The sequence below is a fragment of the Peromyscus californicus genome, unplaced genomic scaffold (assembly GCF_007827085.1).
Source record: "Peromyscus californicus insignis strain IS unplaced genomic scaffold, ASM782708v3 Scaffold_22__1_contigs__length_63687245, whole genome shotgun sequence".
In the NCBI taxonomy this organism is placed as follows: Eukaryota; Metazoa; Chordata; class Mammalia; order Rodentia; family Cricetidae; genus Peromyscus; species Peromyscus californicus.
The window spans coordinates 12,628,581-12,649,315 of record NW_026294525.1 but is presented as its reverse complement, the minus strand read 5'-3'; the positions used below and the strand labels follow the sequence as shown (position 1 = coordinate 12,649,315).

Here is a 20,735-nt window from a genome sequence, read left to right as displayed (position 1 = left end):
CCTTTTGAAATGGGGGTGATGAAGAAGCTGACGGTCATGGTTTGGGGGCATGTAGAGAGTTGGGTGTGAAGCTCTGAGGCCTGTGTCAGGTTCATGGTAATACACCTGTGCTGTGTGTTATCTATCAGTTGTTAGAGTTCGCCACAGGAAACTGTTTGCTGCTCAGATCCGCACACTTTTCCTTGAGGACGGGAGCCACATAACTTTCAATAATGATGTGTAGCTGTTGGGAATCTTTTGGGAGTGTGTCTGCTGGAGGGATAGGGTGCAAGTGTAATATGCTATGACACTATAAGGACCTGCTGTTGTCCTCTGCTGTACAATAGACTTGCCAGGCCAGGAAGACGCCACACCCCTTGTAAGCTCGCTGTCCTCTTGAAGACTCCCAAAGCGTTGCTATAGTGTAAATTCCTTTAAGGTCCCCAGTCCTGTGCCTCTGCAGTGCCCATACCGTGTGACTACGGGGCCAGAGATCCCCATCTTTCTCCAGAGTGGACGGATGTGTGGTGCGTGTGTCTCTGTCTCCTCTGACATGTTAGTCTGTGTTCCTCACTCCGCTGACCGGTGTCCTCAATACAATCATGCAGATATGGAGGGACATGGTCATGACAACCCCAAAGTGTGTCCACTCCCGGTACTGTGAGTGCCCCTTTCTGTGTGGCCACTCTGTGCAGGTGCCTAGGGGAGTCGGAGGCTTCTCTGTGTACCACCCCTACAGGCATCGGGAGTAGCCTGCCTGAATGTGGTCATCCTGCAAAGAGAGAGAACTGTAACATTGAGACCAGCCCCAGGAGTGCCAGAAATACTCAGTGCTCCGGCCCAGGCCCCTCTGTCTCATTCTGTGTGCTCTATGGTAGCTGGTGTCACCCCAGGTGGCTGCTTTCTTCAAGGCTCTGAGATACTTTGGAGGTAAAAGGCCCACCTATCCAGAAGTCTTTGAACTGTCTACCCTATGGGTCCACCTCCTGGAGAAGAAAGAGGGCGTGTCTCTTAGTGGGTGGAGCTTCGGGAACTCTTTGGGATTAAAGGCATCTTTGCTTCCCAAACCTTGCTCCTTCTCACAGCCTTTGGCTTCTTCCAGAGGGTAGTCTGCAGACAGCCACTGCTTCAGGCTTTCTCCTGCAGGTCTGCAGCCTGCTTCTGCCCCGCAACATCCTGCTGAAGTCCTGTTTCAGCCGGGAACAGCTTTCTTTAAAAAACGCTGCAGCTAACTGGTGGGAGAGGTGTTTCCCAGCATGCCCCAAACCCTAGGTTCTGCTCTAAGCCCTAGAAAAAAGAAAGAAAGAAACCCAACTGATTTTAGCATTGACTTCCCCTACTCTTGTGAAGTGCTCTGATTTCCTGTGTGATTCTCCACAGATAAATTCACTGTGAAAGTTCTCACATCGGGAGGCTTCCGTGTGGAATTTCACAGCCTGTGCCCACAGTCTAGCATTGAGGAGATGTTGTTGTGTTTGGAAAGGAAAGAGAATTCTCAAAGCTTTCAGACTTCCTTCCTGGATGGCTCTTTCTATTACTTCCTCATTATATTAGCAGCTGCCAGCGGATCCAGGATAAACCATTTTCCCAGGCCTGCTGAGAGGCCAGGGCTCAGGCAGGGGCTGTTTTATTGCCTCATTATCAGAAGCCAGCCTCCTGATTTACACTGTAGAAGTCGAGAGAGTAAACATGTGTACTTGTATTCGGTGTGAATAGCTCAGGCTGCCTAGACCTCACTGTGAAGCTCAGACCGGCCTTGAACTCGCTTGGCTTAGCATGGCTGGGATCACATTTGTGAGCCATCATGTCCAACTTTAACTCTTCCGGTCTTAGACTGCTTACGTGTCCTGTGCACTTTCTGTTACACTAGTGAGTGCATTTAAAATACGTAAGGTAGAAGCCCAAAAAGGTAAGATTAAAATAAAAAAAGTAAATAGAAATATAATCTTCCCATATCCTCCTACTGAGTCATCTGGAGCAGGCTTGGGAAGGCACATGCCACCACTGAACCCAAGGACCAAAATGCTGACCGTGGTCCTGGGGTCCTGTCCCCCACCAATTTTTACTTCTCTTTCCCATCTAGAAAGAGAAGTTTGTTTTTAGAAAGCAGTGATTTCTTTTTCCTCTCTTCTTCAGGAACCTTTGGTGCTCTGGGTGCCTAGCTGGGGACAGGTCTGTCTCCCATGTGACCTACAGGCTACTGCAATCCCAGCATGACGTCTTCTCCAGGTCTCCCCCTTCCCATGGCCTCTCTCCTCCTCTCCCCTCCCCCTCTGCTTCCTTTTTCAACCACTCCCACAGGTTGAGGTTGCCCTTCTCAGGCTATGTCCTATGCTTTGGCACACAGCCGCCACTGCTCAGCAGCGTGGCATGCTCACCGGGCCTCTTATCTTTTCAATTGGATTATGATCCCCAAGAGCACATGCTCAGGTGTCTCCTCCATTCATAACCTTCTCTGGGGACAGGGACCTAGACTTTGGCCCTGATTCCTCCCTGTCACCTCAGTGCCAAGGCCTCTGCATTCCCTTTGAAGGACCTCGGGAGGCTTCTCAGTGGCTGTTTGGGCAGAGACAGCCACGGAGGCCACAGAGTCTCCGGTGCTGCTTGGATTACAGATGACACATGGCCTCAGGGACTTAGCGTGTTTGGGGCAGGCAGCGTAGCACTGCAAAGTTCCACTCCAGCCCAGCTTCCCGAAGCTGGCGTTTCCCAGCAATGGGTAGTACATTCTCTAGAATATTTCATAGAGGAGTTGGCCTTTTGTTGAAATCACACGTTTGACTGGTAACTCGATTACCTTAAATCAGTGAGTGTTGATACCTGGCAACTTTATCAGCGGAAGTGTCCAACCCCTTCAGTGCTTGACTAAGGGCTCAGACATGAACGTGTGCACATCACTGAGAAAACAAATTCCTGGATTGAGCACCAGGCACTTGCCAACCACTTCGACACCTCAAGATGCTGAACTTTCAGGAACAGATGACTTTGAAACACGGAAAGTGTCACAAGCTTGGAGCTTTGCCCGAGCCTTCTTGGACTCTCTTGTAAACTCTGCCCCATTGCTGACCTCTGAACTGGAAAACAGAGGACCAAACGAAGAGCTCAGCTCTTTCCAGACCTGAAACTTCTGGCCCTGTTGTCTTGAACGTACTCATTTCTATTCACCCAGGGGCATCCACAGGGACCAAACTATTACTGGACAGACAGCAGTTAAGGCTGCCTTAACGGAGGTGGTGATAGAGCTCATGAGTGGGGACCTTGCCTAGCATGTGCAGGGCCCTGGGTTTGACCCCCTAGCACCACACACACACACACACACACACACACACACACACACACACACACACACTAACTGAAACACATCTCTGTGAAATAAACGGGTGAGGATGGCTAGTTACATTCATGATCTCTGCTGCAGGAGGACATGTCTAGGAAACTGAACTGTTTAGATTTTAAACTACATTTTCCCCCTGTTTATATGTTAAACATGGCAGGCATGTGTGCTCAGTCCAAAAGTCATTTCACACATTTCAAGTACAGTGTGACTTAAGGTCTTGAGCCAGGATTAGTTTGCCAGTCTTTGTGAGTGTTATGTGATGGCAGAGGGCCATAGCTGACCCTGTAGGTGACAGTACATACCAGGGCAGGTAGGTACTGGTGGTATTTTTCAGACTAACGTGTCATTTTCACTACCCTAAGGAAGCACAGTTACTAAATTTTCTCTTAAATGTATGTGTGAGTGTGTGTGGTGCCTGTGTATGTATATATGTGTGTTCATATATATATGTATGTATATATATATATATATATATATATATATATACACACACACACACACATATATAGAGAGAGAGCCTATGTGTATATGTATCCTTGTGGTTTTTTGTTTGTTTGTTTTTGTTTGTTTCTCAAGGCAGGATTTCTCTCTGTAGCCCTGGCTGTCCTAGAACTCACTCTGTAGAGCAGGTTCGCCTCAAACTCAGAGAGATCCACCTGCTTCTCCCTCCTGTGTGCTGGGATTAAAGGCGTGCACCACCACCACCACCCAGCAAGTCTGTCCATTCTTAAATGTCACAATCCCAGTAAAGCGTTGATCAATTGTTTACTTAAAGATTTGGGGATTTGACCTAAATAGAGACACTATCCAAGTGTTCACAATGCTTTGAAATGCTTTGTATTTCTATAAATGTACTTATTACGCACCTACTGTGTGCAAAGTGAATGTGAGTGCTGGGGATCCAGTCCTGAGCATGACTTGAGCAACAGACCTCTTACTTCATGGAATTCTTAGACCCTTGTTCTCTACAGTCATGTGAAGAGTCTTAGAAATTAACTTAAACTTGACTTTCACAAAACTTCAAATAGAGGAAATAAATACTTTTTAATACAGCACCTATCGCCAACAATTATAGTTTATAATTGTATATATATCTATTTTTTTACCTTTTCAATTTATTTTAAACTCGTGTAAAAACATAAAAATTCTGCATGTCAGTGAGAATCCATTCATTTATTCCACACTTAGCTGTGTGCAGTGTACTACAGGAGAGGGCCGGCGGTTGAAAATGTGGAAATGCATAAATACTTTCAACTCCTGGTTTTTGCTCTGCCCCTATCGTGCATTTACTCCAAACTAGCCAGTCACAGTTCTAAGCCTGCTCTTCATAAAAGGATGATGGTGCAGATGTTCCAGAAACATAAAGACCAGAAAGGTTCTTTTTTTTCTTTTCTTTTTTTTTTAAAGATTTATTTATTTATTATGTATATAGCATGTATGTGTGCAGGCCAGAAGAGGGCACCAGATCTCATTATAGATGGTTGTGAGCCACCATGTGGTTGCTGGGAATTGAACTCAGGACCTCTGGAAGAGCAGTCAGTGCTCTTAACCTCTGAGCCATCTCTCTAGCTCCTTCTTTTCTTTTGGAAACATCTAATTACTAAATCTCAAACCTGAATTTCTGAAAGGCAGAGGCCCCCAGCGATATATTCTGTGACCCATGTGAGTAACCAAATGGGATGGACGACTTTTCTGTGGATCAGAGCCTTCCCTACCACCACAGGAGCGAGTAAGCCAGGAGGGATGGCTTCGAATCTGCAGTAGCAGTAGAATGATTGTGCTTGTTTTATAACACCTGCAATAAGCCAGGTGACACACATAGACCGACCTATGACATCGTGAGGCCTCAGAACACTGACTCCTCCCCTATTTCTGTAAACACCTTTTAGAGGATGGCAGAGTAGATGTTGGGCAACGCATTTCGTTTAAATTTTTTTTTTCAAATAAAATTCCCCTTATTTATATTGGGATATCTCTAACAATACGATTCATGAAAGTCCTATTATATTTTCAAAAACCAGGCCAGCCTCCCTTGAGAAGCCAGTGCCCACACTTGGGTATGTCTTCTTTATTGCCACTTGACTTAAGCTGCCCAGAGCCCTGCTCTTCATGTCTTTTTCCTTCTGAATGCCCCCCCTTCTCCACCCTCGTGCTTAAGCCTATGTGAAAGTATATTGATCAACCCCCAGCTCCGCTTTAGAAAAATCTCCTCCTTGCCCCATCAATGCGACATAAGAGCTTTCCCGAGGCGCCTGGATTCCTGGGACCGTCACCTGGCTTTCCTGTCAGAGTCATGTTGACATTACAGAAGTCATCCTATTAACACAGGGTCTCCTCTCTGAGCTCTCATGCGTGTACCGTGCGCTCTGGTCCTCACCCTTTCATTTTCTGTGTCGGAGACCAAACCCAAAGTTTCGTTCATTCTGCACAAGTCCCTGATGATTATGACACACCCCTCAGACCAATGTGGTCTGGCTACATAGCCCTGGCTGCCCTCAACTATGTAGCGTAGGCTGGCCTTGAACTAGAGGCAATCCTCCTGCCTCGACCTCTCCAGGGCTAAGATTACAGTAAGCGTGTACCACCACAGCCAGGTCTGAATAGATTTTTAATTCTAGTTTGTGGGTGGGTGTCCATGAAGAAGATGCAAGCTTTGGTTTCTTTCCTAGGAACATGCTGAGTGGATTTTTTTTTTTTTTTTTCCTAATGCACCATGATGCAGTGCTGGGGGAATAGAACCACTTCTCTGTACCTCAGATGGGAAGTGGGCCTCTCTGTCTTCTTGTGCCTTGTGCCTCAGAGGCCGCTTCTGGTCTTCTACATACATTTCTTCATTACAAGAACCTTTTATGTCATAAATACTAAGTGAAAACAAAACACAGGAAGCCGATTTTTGCTTTGCAACGAGCCTTTCATGATGGGCTAAACCACACTGCCGTGGAGGGGGAGGGGTCTCCTGTCCACAGGGACTGCTCCAAACATTTTTCAGAGTGCTAAAGAATTGGGAGCAATCCATTGTGTCTGTGAGGAAGACACACCCTGCTTGTCCAGCGTCCCTAGATGTGGAAACCCAGTGTAAGCTTACAAGAGCCTACTCAGAGTGCGCCAGGCTCTCGTTACCCTACTTGTGGTATTTCCTGTTTCTGATCCCAGGCCTTCCAGAACACTTCCCAAGAGCTGGAACGCCTGACTGCTCTCTCCTAGTACATTCCTACTACATAGTAAATGGCTAATGTCGCATAATTAAGGAAGCTATTCACAGAGAGACTAAGTAGATGTCAGGGGATGTATAAAAACAGATGTGGGGGAGACATGCTAGTATTGAGGGTGCAGTTGTGTTTGACTTTTATGAATGTTTCTCGCTTGCAAAGAAAAATTTGGGAACACCAGGATACAACGCTGTACAATGCCATTTTTTTTTAAGAGTCCATACAGGCCAGTTTATTTTTATATTTAAAAGTCGCCTCCTTTGAAACCTTGAGAATTTCCAAAGGTCCATGTATATAGTAAGTTACACATAAATTTTGGGAATTTTTTTTTTTTTTTTTTTTTTTTTTTTTGGTTTTATGAGACAGGGTTTCTCTGTGTAGCTTTGCATCTTTCCTGGAACTCACTCTGTAGCCCAGGCTGCCCTTGAACTCAGAGATCCGCCTGGCTCTGCCTCCCGAGTGCTGGGATTAAAGGCGTGCGCCACCACCGCCTGGCTCAATTTTGGGAAATTTTATAGTAAAACCTTAGAAATGTTAATATTCTTCAAATGTGTACCTGCCATAGGTCAGGGAAATGAACAAAGGCCTTGTATGTTTGTAATGATGCTTCCCAATAAACCCATGGAGCCCAGCTTGATAGTGCATGCCTACAGTCCCAGAGACATGGGAGACTGAGGTACAGGTGTCTTCCTGAGGTACAGAGTGAGTTCAAGTCCAGTCTGGTCAACTTAGTGAGACCCTATCTCAGTAAAAATACAAAAAAGTCTGAGGATGTAGTTCAGTGGTAGAGTGCTTGCATGGAGTGCGAAAAGCCTCAGATTTAATGCCCAGTATTCACATCACACACACACACACACACACACACACACACACACACACACACACACACACACACACACATTCCTGCTTTGTAAATAAGAAAAATGAAGCCTTGGGAAGGCTAAGTTATTGGTCCTAAGTCCGACAGCTAAAAGTAATGGAATAGCATTTCCATCAGTTCAGTTTGACTCCAGCGCTCATCTCAGTGACCTTGTGCTGTACCACTGCTTTGCTACCAATGCTAAGAATAGGTGCCTTAATTAATGATTCTCTGTGCAGGGAAGGGCAGCCTCCGCGTGGTGGAGTCCCATGCATTTATTTTGACTAGCACTATGTAGCACTGTATCCAAAGGCTTCCAAGTTTTCTCTGCCAGAGAAATGGAATGCAAGCCGACCACTCGTGTTTTCCAGAATGCTCTTATCATCGTATCATCTCTATTATCAGAGTTTTGTTTCATTTTTTTTTTTGATACGGAGTTTCATGACTCTCAGGCTGGCCTCGAACTCACTATGTAGCTGAGAATGGCCTTCAGCTTCCGATCTTCCTGCCTCTTCCTCCCACATGCTGAGGTTACAGGCTCAGATCTCCATGCCTTGTTTATACCATGCTGGACATTGAACCCCAGGATTTCTGCATTCTAGGCAAGCACTCTACCAGCTGGGCCACACTCGCAGCCTACCTCGTGTTCATTCTCAGTATCTGATTTCCTTGTTACTCTCTTTCCACAGCCAGTGACTCATCAGGGACACCGATTGCCTTTTATTTGATAACAGCTACAGGGCTGGTGATATATAGCTCATCATGGGGGAGCACATGCTTAGCAGGCTAGGACCCTGGTTTTGATCCTCAGCCCTGCAAAGTAAACAAATGAATAAACAGAAGATAAACAAAGGCTGCGGAGTTTTTGGGTTAGTCAGAAAAGAAAGGAAGAAAAAAGCAGGATGCAACAATGCTTTAACACACAATGGAATTTCCCGTTCTCCCTTTGATTTGGGCCCTGGTATAAAATGGTAGTCTGCAAAGCATCCCTAAGGCCTTTCTCACCACGCTGAGACACATGTCTTCTGACAGAGCCATGGCATGAGGTTGTCATGCTGGGGCTTGATGAGACTGATGGAGAAGGGGTACATGGCTCCAGCGCCCAAGGGTGGGCTTGCTTGCTTTCCTCATGGCTGGCAGGATGCTAAGTATGTAGGTAGGTATTGGTCCCCTCCCCTCAACTCCCGGCAGTAGTCTGGAGAAGGAATGGACCTCTGCTTATGCTACCCTAGACCAGAACGTTCTCCAAGGCAGGAGCTGTTTCTTGCTGTCGCCTAAGGATCTTGCTGTGTGCCTGGCTCTTGAGTATATACCAAGAAGTTAAGGACTAAAAGCCAACAGGAACGTGAGCCGCTTGTGCCCACAGAAGGAACAGTGGTCTTTGGCTTTCAACCTCATACTGTTTTTGTAAAAATATTATGAGAAGAATGTTGCAGCTCCCAGGTTTGGAACCTGTGGGCCAAACTTTTAATAAAAGAATGTACAACCGAGGGAGCCTCCGGGAAAGATTTCTTTGTACAAATAAATTAAAAGACATGGCTTGAACAGTAGTTATTTCCTGCAATACTAAATGGCTGGAGCTTTCAGGAGTCCCCAATAGTCTTTTCTGTAAAGTCTAGAACCCTAAATGGGAACCACGCTGGGGTGCATGTCAAGTTCAGACAAACTTCCATACACAGTGGTGTACTTGTGTAATGGATCCTTGAGCAATTTCAACCTGACATGTTCTTCTACTAAAACAGCTAAACCAAGCCAGGCCTAGTGGCTCACATCTGTAACCCCAACGTTCAGGAGACTAAGACAAGAGGGATGCAGCAAGCTCCAGGCTCGCCTGGGCTAAGTTGTTACTTCTAGGCCAGCTCCGTCCACAGAGTGAGCCCCTATCTTCAAAACACAAAACTAAAAGAGCTGAGTGCAAGGTAGTAACCCCAGCGCTTGGAAGGACAGGGAGTTCAAGGTCATCCTCAGCTACATAGAAGGTCCAAGGCCAATTTGCTCCATGTGCAATTATGACTCAAAAAATGAGTAAATAAATAAAAATAAGAGACTAAGCCATACTTCATTCCCTGCCCATCCTCATCATTTCCAGATACCAAGAAGGAAAACATGTATTGCTGTCCATCTGGCAGAAGATGATTTTGAGCAATTAACATTACTCAAGAGACTCTGCCTAAGGATGCGTAGTCCTTGCATAGTTTAAAAGAAATGAAAATAAGAAAGAAGTGGAAGGCAAGGTGTGGAACCTGCCCCTCTGGAGTGGCAGCCCCACGAAGGGACTTGGTGTCAAAGAGCAGGTGCCAACACCCAGAGGTTTCTAGGCAGCAGGTGAGCTGTACAAATAATAACAGGCGTGAAGGCATTGGAAGGGTCAGGTCTGGAGCGATGGCCCTGAGCCTTGGGCTGGGCGCTGAGGAGGAATTTGTTGTCTTAGTATTTTCCATGCCGAATCCAAGAACACTGTGGATCCTAATGTCTTCAGGGTACGGCAATTCCTTTGTTGATCGACTACAGTAGGAATTAATGAAGACGCGTATGTCAGCACACCAAGAGAAGCTTGGAGATTAGCTGGAGAGCTGGAATGCTATAAATCACACCTCTTAGGGCCCTCAGTTAGTGATCCCTTTGCAAGCCTTACCAGGAGGCATCTCTCCAGCTCCCGGTCGGAGTGTTTTTTTGTGTGCCTTAGCTCTTGGGCTGTCTTCTTGGTAACAGTAGCTGTTCCACTCTTTTCTAACTGCAACTGTTTAGATTTTAATTAATTACTTCCTCACAGCTCTATTCCCAGGCCAGACCTTTATTGGATGTTGTTGGTGGAGGCGTCATTTCTCTGACGGTCTTGGAGCATCATGGCTGGCAGATGCCTCTGAGAAGCAGAAGCTGAAGGCTGGGGTCCCTCTTCAACTTCTCCTTCCCTCGTTATCTCAGAGTCTGGGTAGCTCTTTAAGAACCCGTGAGCCGACACAATGTGTACGCTCAATATTTCGTTCATATTCCCCATTTGTTTTCCATGTCATAAAGATTGGACTAATATAAGCTGTTCTTCTCTCTTGAGGATAAGTTCACCGAGAATATCGTCCAGGACATTTCAAGGGAAAGCCATGCTGTTTCAGGGCTGGGGCTAAGGTGAGGGAGCTGGGATAGGGACAGGAGTAGATTAGATGGTTGCCGTTCTGGCTTTTGTCCTGTGACTCCTAAATGGGTCTTGTTGATGGGAATGGGGATGCATGAACAGGGAAAACAACATTTGAGGCTGTCAAAACATGATCCTTAGGGTTATTCCTGTGAGGTTGTGGGCCTCTTTGGGAAGCCCCTACCTAGTAGAGGAATGATTTTTTTTAAATAGAAAAGAAAAGAAGAGCCTGGTCTGGTAGCACATGCTAAAAATCTCATCACTTGGGAGATGGAAGGAGAATTAGGAGTTCAAAGCTAGCCTTGGCTACATAGTTAGTCTGAGTCCTTGCTTCAAAACAAACAAACAAAAAACAAAAGAAGAAGGCACCGTCTACCCCACATCTCACTTCCACTTGGAGAGAGGAGAAGGGATGGGAGACTGGCAGGGATCCTGAGTTATCAGAAGGAGAATAGAAACAGACCAGGGCCTGTAGTGGTGCTCCGGGATACGGGGCTTGCACAGACCACATAGAGAGAACACCTCGTGACCACAGAGGCAGAGACCAGAGTGATTTGTCTACCATCCAAGGAACACCAAGGGTCAGCTGAAACGACCAGAGGCCAAGAGAAATGCACAGCCCAGGCCGCCCCCTGGAACCTCAGCCAAAGCAAAGCCAGGACCCAGGCATCACACCTCTAGCCTCCAGAGCTGTGGGGCAATATGTTTCCTGTTGTGGGCTACAATTTATTCTGGAAGTCCTAGCAGACAGTACAGTCTACTAACTGTAAACAGACTGGCAAGTTCAGTTCAGTTACGGGAAAAAGAAAATTACATTTCTAGGCCCACTCTCATAATTTATATTAAACTTGGGCTTTGTACTTGAGTTTTCCTTACGAGGCTAACCCACATCGCCTTTTGATTCATGGGATTCCTGTGCACAGTGTGGTGACTTGTCTCTCTCCATTTGGGGATCCCCCAAGTTGACATCCACTCAGGCATCATTTTCCTCATGTACATGTGTCTTAGAAGTGTCTGGAGCCATTTGCAAATCTAGTTTTGTTTTGGTAATCTAGCTGAAACTGGCTTGAGCCGGAATTTATACTAACTGAGGAAACAGGTACATAAAACAATCACATATACTTTGCAGAAGAAAAAATAATTCTCAGGTCAAGGTCTCACTGGGAAGGGAATGGCTGAAATTACCCTGTGCAGTGACAGTGTCTTCCCTTGTGAACAATCATTATCAGGGTCTGTCTGTCCTCTGGGTGTGAAACGTCTTCATCTGCTAGTGTTCATAGCTTCTGAGTGGGTCTGAGATTCCTGGCTTTGGTACTCTAGGGGATTGTCAGTTTTTCAATTAAAACATCCATAGTCCCCCTGCCTTTGGGTTCCCGGTTAAGCTAGAAGCTGTTTATTTCATGATTTCTTGCCTGGGATCTAAAGGAGGTATGGAGGATGGACCCAAGAAAGCCAGAGACAGCTTGTCAATTTGGCCTCAGGCTAGATCATCATAATCATCTATAGTCAAGCTAATTAACATCCATGTTGTAACAGTGATAATTAACTTGAGAATCCTGGCTGTCTTTTTTTCCTTTGAGACAGAGTTTCACATAGGCCAGGCTAGCCTTAAACGTTCTGTGTAGCCAAGTATGACCCTGAATTCCTGATCCTCCTACTTTTACTTACTGAGTGCTAGGAGGATAGGCATGTGCTCCCACACCTGCTTTATGCAGTAGGAGGGATTGAACCCAGGTCTTGATGCATCCCAGGCAAGCGCTCTGCTGACTGAGCTACAGCCTCAGCCCCCACTACTGCTTTTGTACTGACAAAAATACTGGATGGGAAAGTAAAAGCAAAATGGGACTTTATGCAGAAGTCACAGGTGAAGAAGAGACTTGGGGTTGTGGGGTTACTCTGACCTCCAGCCTTCTGTTTCTTCAATTGGGCATTTACTTATTCTTAGCACAAGCTGGTAGGCCCTCAGGCTAACAGTGAACCATTTGTCCTCTATGCCAGGTGCCCCCACTACTCCCAGGATCCTTCTCTTGTCGCCTTGTGTTAGCACCTCCCTCTAACTGTGGGAAGGAGAGGGATTTATCCCCCAGGGCTTCTCACACCACTGGGCAAACTTGGCCCATCCTCAATGCCCTGATCAAGTGAGTAGGATTGGAGCACAGCCTTGAGCGGCACTGACTGCTTGTCAGGGATCCCTAGGGACTGCAAGCTTGAGTGGTGGCATTTCTTAGTGAGATTTCAGGTCCCGGTAGGGCTCCTTTTCAATCAATAGTGTCCCTTCTGGCTGGGGTGTGGCTCAGTGGTAGAACATGTGGTAAGCGGCTCCATCTATACATAGCACCTAAAGAAATAAAAATAGGCACAGTAAACTCTTCTTCTTATGGAAAACTTTACTGGTACTGGTGTGGTGGCATATGTATACAGTCCCAAGCAGCATAGGAGGTCAAGACCAAAGCCAAAGAGTCAGAAGCCAGCCTCAGTAACAGAGTGAAACCCAGTTTCTTTAAAAACAAAAACAACAAAACAAAGAAAAATGTGTTTCAATGAAGTTTTGAGCTGGAGATGTAGCTCAGTTGAGTAGAGTGAGGCAGGAGCTCCAGGCCTCATCCCTGGTGGTGCATGCATACCATGTACATACATCCCATCCCTGATATGACAGGCATACCGGCACACGGGAGGTAGAGGCTGGAGAATCAGGAGTTCAAGGCCATCCTTGGCTACGTAATGAGTTTGAGGCCAACCTGGGCTACATGAGACCCTGTCTTAAGGAAAAGAAAATGCTGGGTGTCTAATCCTAGTACTTGGAATGCTGATGCAGGAGGATCAGAAGTTCATGGCCATCTTCAGCTATATTAGTGACTTGGAGGCCACTAATAACATGGAGGCTACATGACATCCCAACTCAAAGAAACCAAACCAAATGTAAATATAACAAAACAAAACTTCAAACTAAGTTTTCTAAAATATCATGATGAACGGGGTTGGACCTTTTGATGACTTCCTGGTGGTGGTAGCATTCTCTGGTGCTTCTGTTGATTGAGTATGCATTTGCAGGTGCCAGATAAAGCCAGCGTAGGATGAAGAGAGAGGAGAGCAGCAGGCCCTTGTCCTGAGGGTTGGCTTCGTCTCTCCCAGAGTGGCTCATTTATTCAGAGTGAGTTGTCTGTTTTTAGTAGGGGATTCCATTTGGGGAATGTGTTTGCTGAGACTCTTGTCCTAAAGCCACACAGAAATCTTAGTAAACATACAAGCATAGCACCAACTTGCGTCCTGGGAGCTGAGGTAGAGGTGGGAATGAGGAAGGAGATCATTTGAGAGACATAAGGAATTAGCTACCAACTACGTTTTCTTGCTTTTCCTCTTTAAAACTGTCTACCTTAATTACTGTTCTATGAAGAGGTACCATGGCCAAGGCAACTTATAAAAGAAACCATTAAATTGGAGGCTTGATTACAGTTTCAAGGGCGAGTCCATGACCATTTATGGCCAGAAGAAGACAGGCATGGTGCTGGAGTAGCAACTGAGTGCTTTAAATTCTGATCCACAAGTTGGATGGATGGATGGAGGGAGGGAGGGAGGGAGGGAGGGAGGGAGGGAGGGAGGGAGGAGAGAGAGAGAGAGAGAGAGAGAGAGAGAGAGAGAGAGAGAGAGAGAGAGAGAAAGGACCAGCTGGGAATGGCATGGGCTTTTGAAACCTCAAAGTACTAGTGACACACCTCCTCCAACAAGGCCATACCTCCTAATCCTGCCCAAAGTGTTCCAGCAACTGTGGGCCAAGCATTCAAATATATGCACATATTGGGGCCATTGTAATTCAAACCACCACACTGTTGTTTATGAGGCATGATACAATCTTGCCTTTCAGCCAGTCCCACAGAAAAGCACTTAATTTAAAAGTCTCCATTAGATTTTTAGTTTTTGTAGTTTATATAAAATTATAATTGGATACTTTGGATAAAAAGCAAATAATTACACCAAGGTTATTGTTCAAGGTGTTATTGCCCAAACTTAAAACAATAAAGTTCCTGAATTCATGCATCAATTAATTCAATATGTATTGACACTGTGTGTGAAGGCACAACATTTAAATAGAGGCTATGTGGGCAGAACTGGAGAAGTAGCTTAGCCTTGTCCTCCATGCATGAAACCTTGGGCTCTATACCAGAAATGTATAAAACAGATGTGGTGGTGCACACCTGTAATCCAAGCACTCAGAAGGTATAAGTAAAAGGCTTAGAAATCCAAGGTCGGGCTGGAGAGATGGCTCAGAGGTTAAGAGCACCGACTGCTCCTCCAGAGGTCCTGAGTTCAAGTCCCAGCAACCACATGGTGGCTCACAACCATCTGTAATGAGATCTGGCGCCCTCTTCTGTATACATAATAAATAAATAAATCTTTAAAAAAAAAAAAAAAAAAAAGAAATCCAAGGTCATTCTCACTCCATAGTGAGTTGGAGTCCAGGCTGAGCTACGTGAGATCTTGCCTCCCCACTCAAAAAAGATGAAACACTCACATATACACACCCCAAAAGGAAACATAAATATAATAGCCTTAGTCTTTTAAACATGTCACATAAGTCTATATGTATTGACATGCAGATATGTTCATTATTTGATACCCTAAGATTTTTTTCTTCCTTTTAAAATATATTAAGAAGAAACAGGAAATTATATAAAATGAGGGCAAGTTCAGCTTTAATTCATTTAATTCCTTACCCTTGAAACTCAAGCCTCCAAATTACATGTCCTCACCAAATTCTAACACTTTTGCAGAGTTTTCATGACAGTGCCTGTCTGTGCACTGGCCAACACACCTAAACAGATTTTGCCACTTTCTTACACAGGTAAAAGCTGCTAATTCCAACATTGTCACCCAAGTCCACCATGTCAATAGTATGATCTTAAAAATTACTTCCTCTCCAAAGACCCCATTTGTACACTAGACGGCCCCATGCCAACAAGACTCAACCTCAAGTGCAACTCAACTGATCTTTGTGGGAATGCAGAAGTCTGTTTGCCTCCATTCCAACAACAAAAAGAAGCAACATCTGTGGAGTGGAAAGCCAGGGCTGAGTGGGAATGACTGGTCTTAAGAGAGGATTGGGAGGGGGTCAGAGGAACGTGAGGTGAGTCCCACCAGAGAAGGCTTCCATGATGTACAAATCCAAGCTTTATGGGACCTGCAAATTGGAAGAGTAGGCCTCAGGGCTGTAAAGAAATAGTTGAGAGGAAAAGTGTTTAGCCAGAGTTTGCTAGAGGAACAGAACTGATAAGTGTGTGTGTGTGTGTGTGTGTGTGTGTGTGTGTGTGTGTGTGAGATATGTATATATATATGCCATTCTAATAAACCCTATATGTTTATTTGTGATTTATTAGAATGGCTTATATATGTATATATGGGATTTATTAGAATAGCATATATATCCCATATACATACATACATATATGGGATATATTAGAATGGCCTATATATAATATATGGGGTTTATTAGAATAGCATATATATATATATATCCCATCTACATACATATATATGGGATTTATTAGAGTGACTTGCAGCCTGGCAGTGGTGGTGCACACCTTTAACCCCAGCACTCGGGAGGCAGAGCCAGGCGGATCTCTGTGAGTTTGAGGCTAGCCTGGTCTACAGAGTGAGATCCAGGACAGGCACCAAAACTACACAGAGAAACCCTGTCTCGAAAAAAAAAAAGAAGAGAAAAAAAAAAAAAAAGAATGGCTTACAGGCTGTAGTCTAGCTAGTCCAGTGATGGCTGTCTGCCAACAGAAGGTCTCAGAAACCCAGTAGTTGTTCAGAACATGAAGGTGGAGATCTCAGCTGATTTTCAGAATATACTGGAAGAGGTCGACTCTAATGCCAGTGAAGGAATTGAGGACAAGCAGGCAAAGAGAGAGCAAGCTTCCTTCTTTCGTGTCCTTTAGAAAGGCTGCCAGCAGAAGGTGTGGCCCCAGTAAAGGCTTGTCTTCACATCTCAAAAGACGGGGATTCAAAGTGGGTCTTCCTACTTCAGCCGATTTCATGAAGAAAAAATCCCTCCCAGGTGTACCCAGCCACTTGGGTCTTAGTTAATTCCAGATGTAGTCAAGCTGAAAACCAAGACGAGACATCACAAAAGGTGTGCTCGTACTGAGTTAGTTTTGCATTTCACTGCCAGTCTGTGTGTTCAGCATATCTCGGGATGGGGGCTGTGAAAAGAAGTGCTGAGTATAAAACCAGGTGGTGAGCCGGCGTTGAGATATGGTGTTGTCACAGGGATTTAGTTGTTTGGTCTCCTGTAACCCAGGATGGCCTGGAACTCAGTATATAGCCGAGGTTAACCTTAAGCCCCTGACTCCTCTTGCCTCCATCTCCCAAATGCTGAGATTGAAAGTGTGCATCACTACGTCTGGCTTATGGGAGGCTGAGAATCCAACCCAAGGCTTTGTGCATGCTAGGCACACACTACCAGCTGAGCCACAGTTCCAGCCCGGGTATTAATATTGAGTGTTGATGCAGGGAATATTAACTTTTACATTTTAAAATTGGTTTATTTGGCTAACTTCATGCCCTATTAGAAATGTAATAAACTTGATGTAAGTTTCATTCATTTAGACAGTCACTGGTATAGGTAACCTTTTTTTGGGATTTCACTTTTGAGGGTGAAGAATCCTAGTTTAAGTCTGTCTGTGTGCTGCAGGCTGTCTCTATCTGAGCATCCCAAGAGCCAGGCTGATGTATGGGCAATTCATGCTGCTCCATTCAAAACTTACCCATAAAGTCATTGATACACTCTTACAATCCTAGCACTCCGAAAGCAGAGGCAAGAGGATCATGAGTTCAAGTCCAACCTAGGCTACACATTGAATTCCAGGGCAGCCTAGGCTACATAGTGAGGCCCTGTCTCAAGAATCCAAAAACCAAACAACAAGAAGCTCTACCCACCTACCACTTAAGAATGACGTGCTTTTTTCCTACAGGCTACTGAGGTCTGCTGCCTGGGGATGCTTTCCAGTCAGGCAGGATGGGGTAGGGATGGTACTGGCCCTGGCTAGAGAAGATTCCCTGTGGCACTAATAAGGTTTAAAATTTGGACTCTGAGCCATGAAAGGCTTAGTCCCTCAGATGTGTTCAACCTGTAGCCTTCAGGCTACACATTTCCCAGAATAGTTATGAATGCAGCCTAATACAAATCATAAATGTATTTGAAACACTGTGAGCTTTTTTTTTTTTAATTGGTTATACCGTTTCTGAGCATGGAGCTTATAGACGACAGTGTTGTGTCACACTGTTCCAGGTGTGCCTGGGACAAAGCATGGTCCTTTCTTCATGGGTGGTGATACCATAAGGTGCTTTTGCTGTTTTCAGTAGCCTATGAAGGATATATAAATTGATTCTAGTGCCTTGTCAATTGGAAGAGAAACTGCTAAAATAAATCCCAGAGGACAAAACGAGAACCCTTCCCCATGCACAAATTCACAAACACCTGGCCATACCGCCCAACTACACACCCTATACGCACACACAAGTAGTTTGAAGGCTAAGGAAGTCAGAACAGACTTGGGGCTAAATCAGCTACTTTGGAACTCCAACCAACCCTTCATCTTTCTTTGTTGTAGGGACTGGAAACAGAATTCAGCAACCCATCCAGGCTCCCGAGTGGCCAGGAGAGGCCCATTTGCATTTGGCCACTGATCATCAGAAGAGAGAGACTGCCCTCCAGAAATCTCAACTTCTGCAGAATCAGCCGGCAGAGATGCCTAGCTGTGCCCGACATTTGGCTGCGCTGGAGTCAGTATAGCTGTTGCCCACTTCCTAAATCCTGGGGTCCTGGAAGGGAACCTGCATGCTAGCCTGTGAGAGTTCTTGGCATCAAGTGATGGAAAAGCACTTTAAACATTGATTGATTGACTGATTTAGTGTGTGTGTGTGTGTGTGTGTGTGTGTGTGTGTGTGTGTGTGTGTGTATGTGTGTATGTGTATCCATCCCTTATGTGTTGGTAATGCTCATGCTGAGGCTGAGGCTTTACACGGCAGAAAGACATTTCAGGTGCTGTCAAAGGAAGGAATGAAATGGGAAAAACTATCACGACCTTCCAAAAGGGAGAAAAGTGTTCTAAAAGAAACTCTTTGTAGGGGAGTCAGGGAAGGATTGTTTGTTTATGCTATTGGCCCAGTGCTCTGTCATCAGAAAGTCCAACAAAACACTGAACAGCAATAGAAAACTTTTTTTTTTAACTCCACCCCTCCCTCTGTGTCCTCTCTCTTCTCTGCCCATTCCTCTCAACAGAGTCTTGCTAATGTAGCCCAGGCTGGCTTCAGACTCTCTATCCTCCTGTCTCAAGTACTTGGGTTATGGACGTGTACCACCATGCTTGAACTCAGCTTGGACAGGTTACAGGAACAGAATGCATTCTGCAAATATTACTAGGTACATCCTGGGCTTCAGAAATTGTTCTGAGTTACTGGAGATAAGAGAGTGCATTGGCTTTGACTCCTTCCTAGGATCTGTGTAAGTTAAGCATATCAGGGCTGCAAGAGAAGATCTCAGAGTGGCAGGATTAGAAAAGCCAATCTTCTTTAACTTTGACCAAAGTGGTGGCTTGGATACCTTGATGGCTGTAAATGGAGGGGGTGGTCAGGAGAGTGGGCCAGACTTTTAAAACCTTCATGTTGTCCTTCCCTGTGCCAGCATGGAAATGGGAAGTTGTCACTGAGAGCAGATGGGTCTTGGCTTTGTTTTACAAGCAATCTGATGAGTTGATGGTAAAGATAACATCATCAGCACCACTTCCTTTTCCTCTCTCCTCCCTGGCCCTTTCCCAGTTCTCTTTGCTAACCTGCCTTCACTTTTTTCTATTTCTCTCCATTCCATAGTATCTGTCTAGGGCCTAGCAGCCAGCTGATGGCTGGACATCATTTCTGCACAACTGTCATTGCCTAAGTAACCAAGTTCAACTCTGTCCTGGGCACTGGGGTGGTCTAGTTTCCTAATGGTATCCCAAGTAGATTCTTCTTGAATATACCCTCCAACTGGTAGCAGATTAGCACTTAAACCCTTTTGCAGGGATGTCCTTTGGTGATGAATTGATGTCCTACGTTCTTCACATCTGTATGCCCGTGTGTGTCTGGTCTGTGTGTGCTTTTCTGTCTTTATCCCCTGTCGTTCTGCACTGAATCCCTTCCTTCAGAGTGACCTAGCTGTTTCCCCAACACTGGAGAGCCTCAGGGTCCTTTACCTGGACAGATCCACTTCTCAGCCAGTCCTTCAGAACTCAGCTCAAATGTGACTGTCTCAACAGGACCCTCTCTAGCCCTGGAGTTCTGAGGACACCCCTCATCCACTGTGCGAGGCCTGGCACCTGCTAGCTCTCTTGTCTTCTGGTTTTCCTTCTTACTAGTCAGTTCTCATGACTGGAAACCTCACTGAGGCTAACAATTCTTAATATTAATTTAAACTTCTCAATGGCTTCTCTCTCTTCATCGGACCTAGACTGATGTGCGTGGGATTGGGCCCAGACTCTCGTTACTTGGTGTGATATTCAATCTTCACTGTCAGTGTGACTAGATTTAGCTTCTGGGTGTGTCTGTGAGAGTTTCCAGAGAGGCTGAGGAGGGAAGATCCACCTTGGCACCATCCCACTGACAGGGGGCCAAGACGGAACAAACCGGAGAAAGAAGCCGGAAGACAGCCGTCATTTCTTTATCTCTGCTTCGTGGTTGTGAACACCTTCCCAGTTCTGCTGCTAAGGCATGAACAGGTCCACTGTGCCCTCTGGACACTATAGACTACACCTTCAAACCTTGACCCCAAATAAATCCATCCTATCTTAAACTGTGTCTTGTCGTGTATTGGGGTCACAGCAACAAAAAAAACTAATACACCTGCCCATCAAGAAGGGACCTGGAAGCATTTGGGTCATAGGCACTTTTCTAAGTTTGTGCAATAAACACATTACTTTCATAATCAGAAAAATGTATATATATAGGCTTTCTTTTGGGCCACCAACCAGCTCCCAAATCATGACAGAGACTTCTTATTAATTATGAATGCTTGGCCTTATCTTATGCTTGGCCCACTAGCTCTTATAACTTAAATGAATCCATTTCTCTTCATCTACGTTTTGCCTCAGGGCTTTTTTACCTTTCTTTCATTCTGTATGTCCTACTCCGTGACCAGCTGGAGGCTGCCTGGCTGGCCAGGCCCTGGGTGTCTCCCTCTTTCCCTCC

At 45.4% G+C, this 20,735-nt stretch overlaps 1 protein-coding gene across 1 annotated transcript in view; it reads left to right on the top strand.

The window, feature by feature from the left end:
- Positions 1–20,340, top strand: part of Scaf8 (SR-related CTD associated factor 8) — a 201,323-nt gene extending 180,983 nt beyond the window's left edge. Inside the window, exon 23 of the transcript XR_008221172.1 lies at positions 18,125–20,340. The gene's annotated coding sequence lies outside the window, so the exon portion shown is untranslated. The remainder of the gene's footprint in view (positions 1–18,124) is intronic.
- Positions 20,341–20,735: the final 395 nt, after the last annotated feature.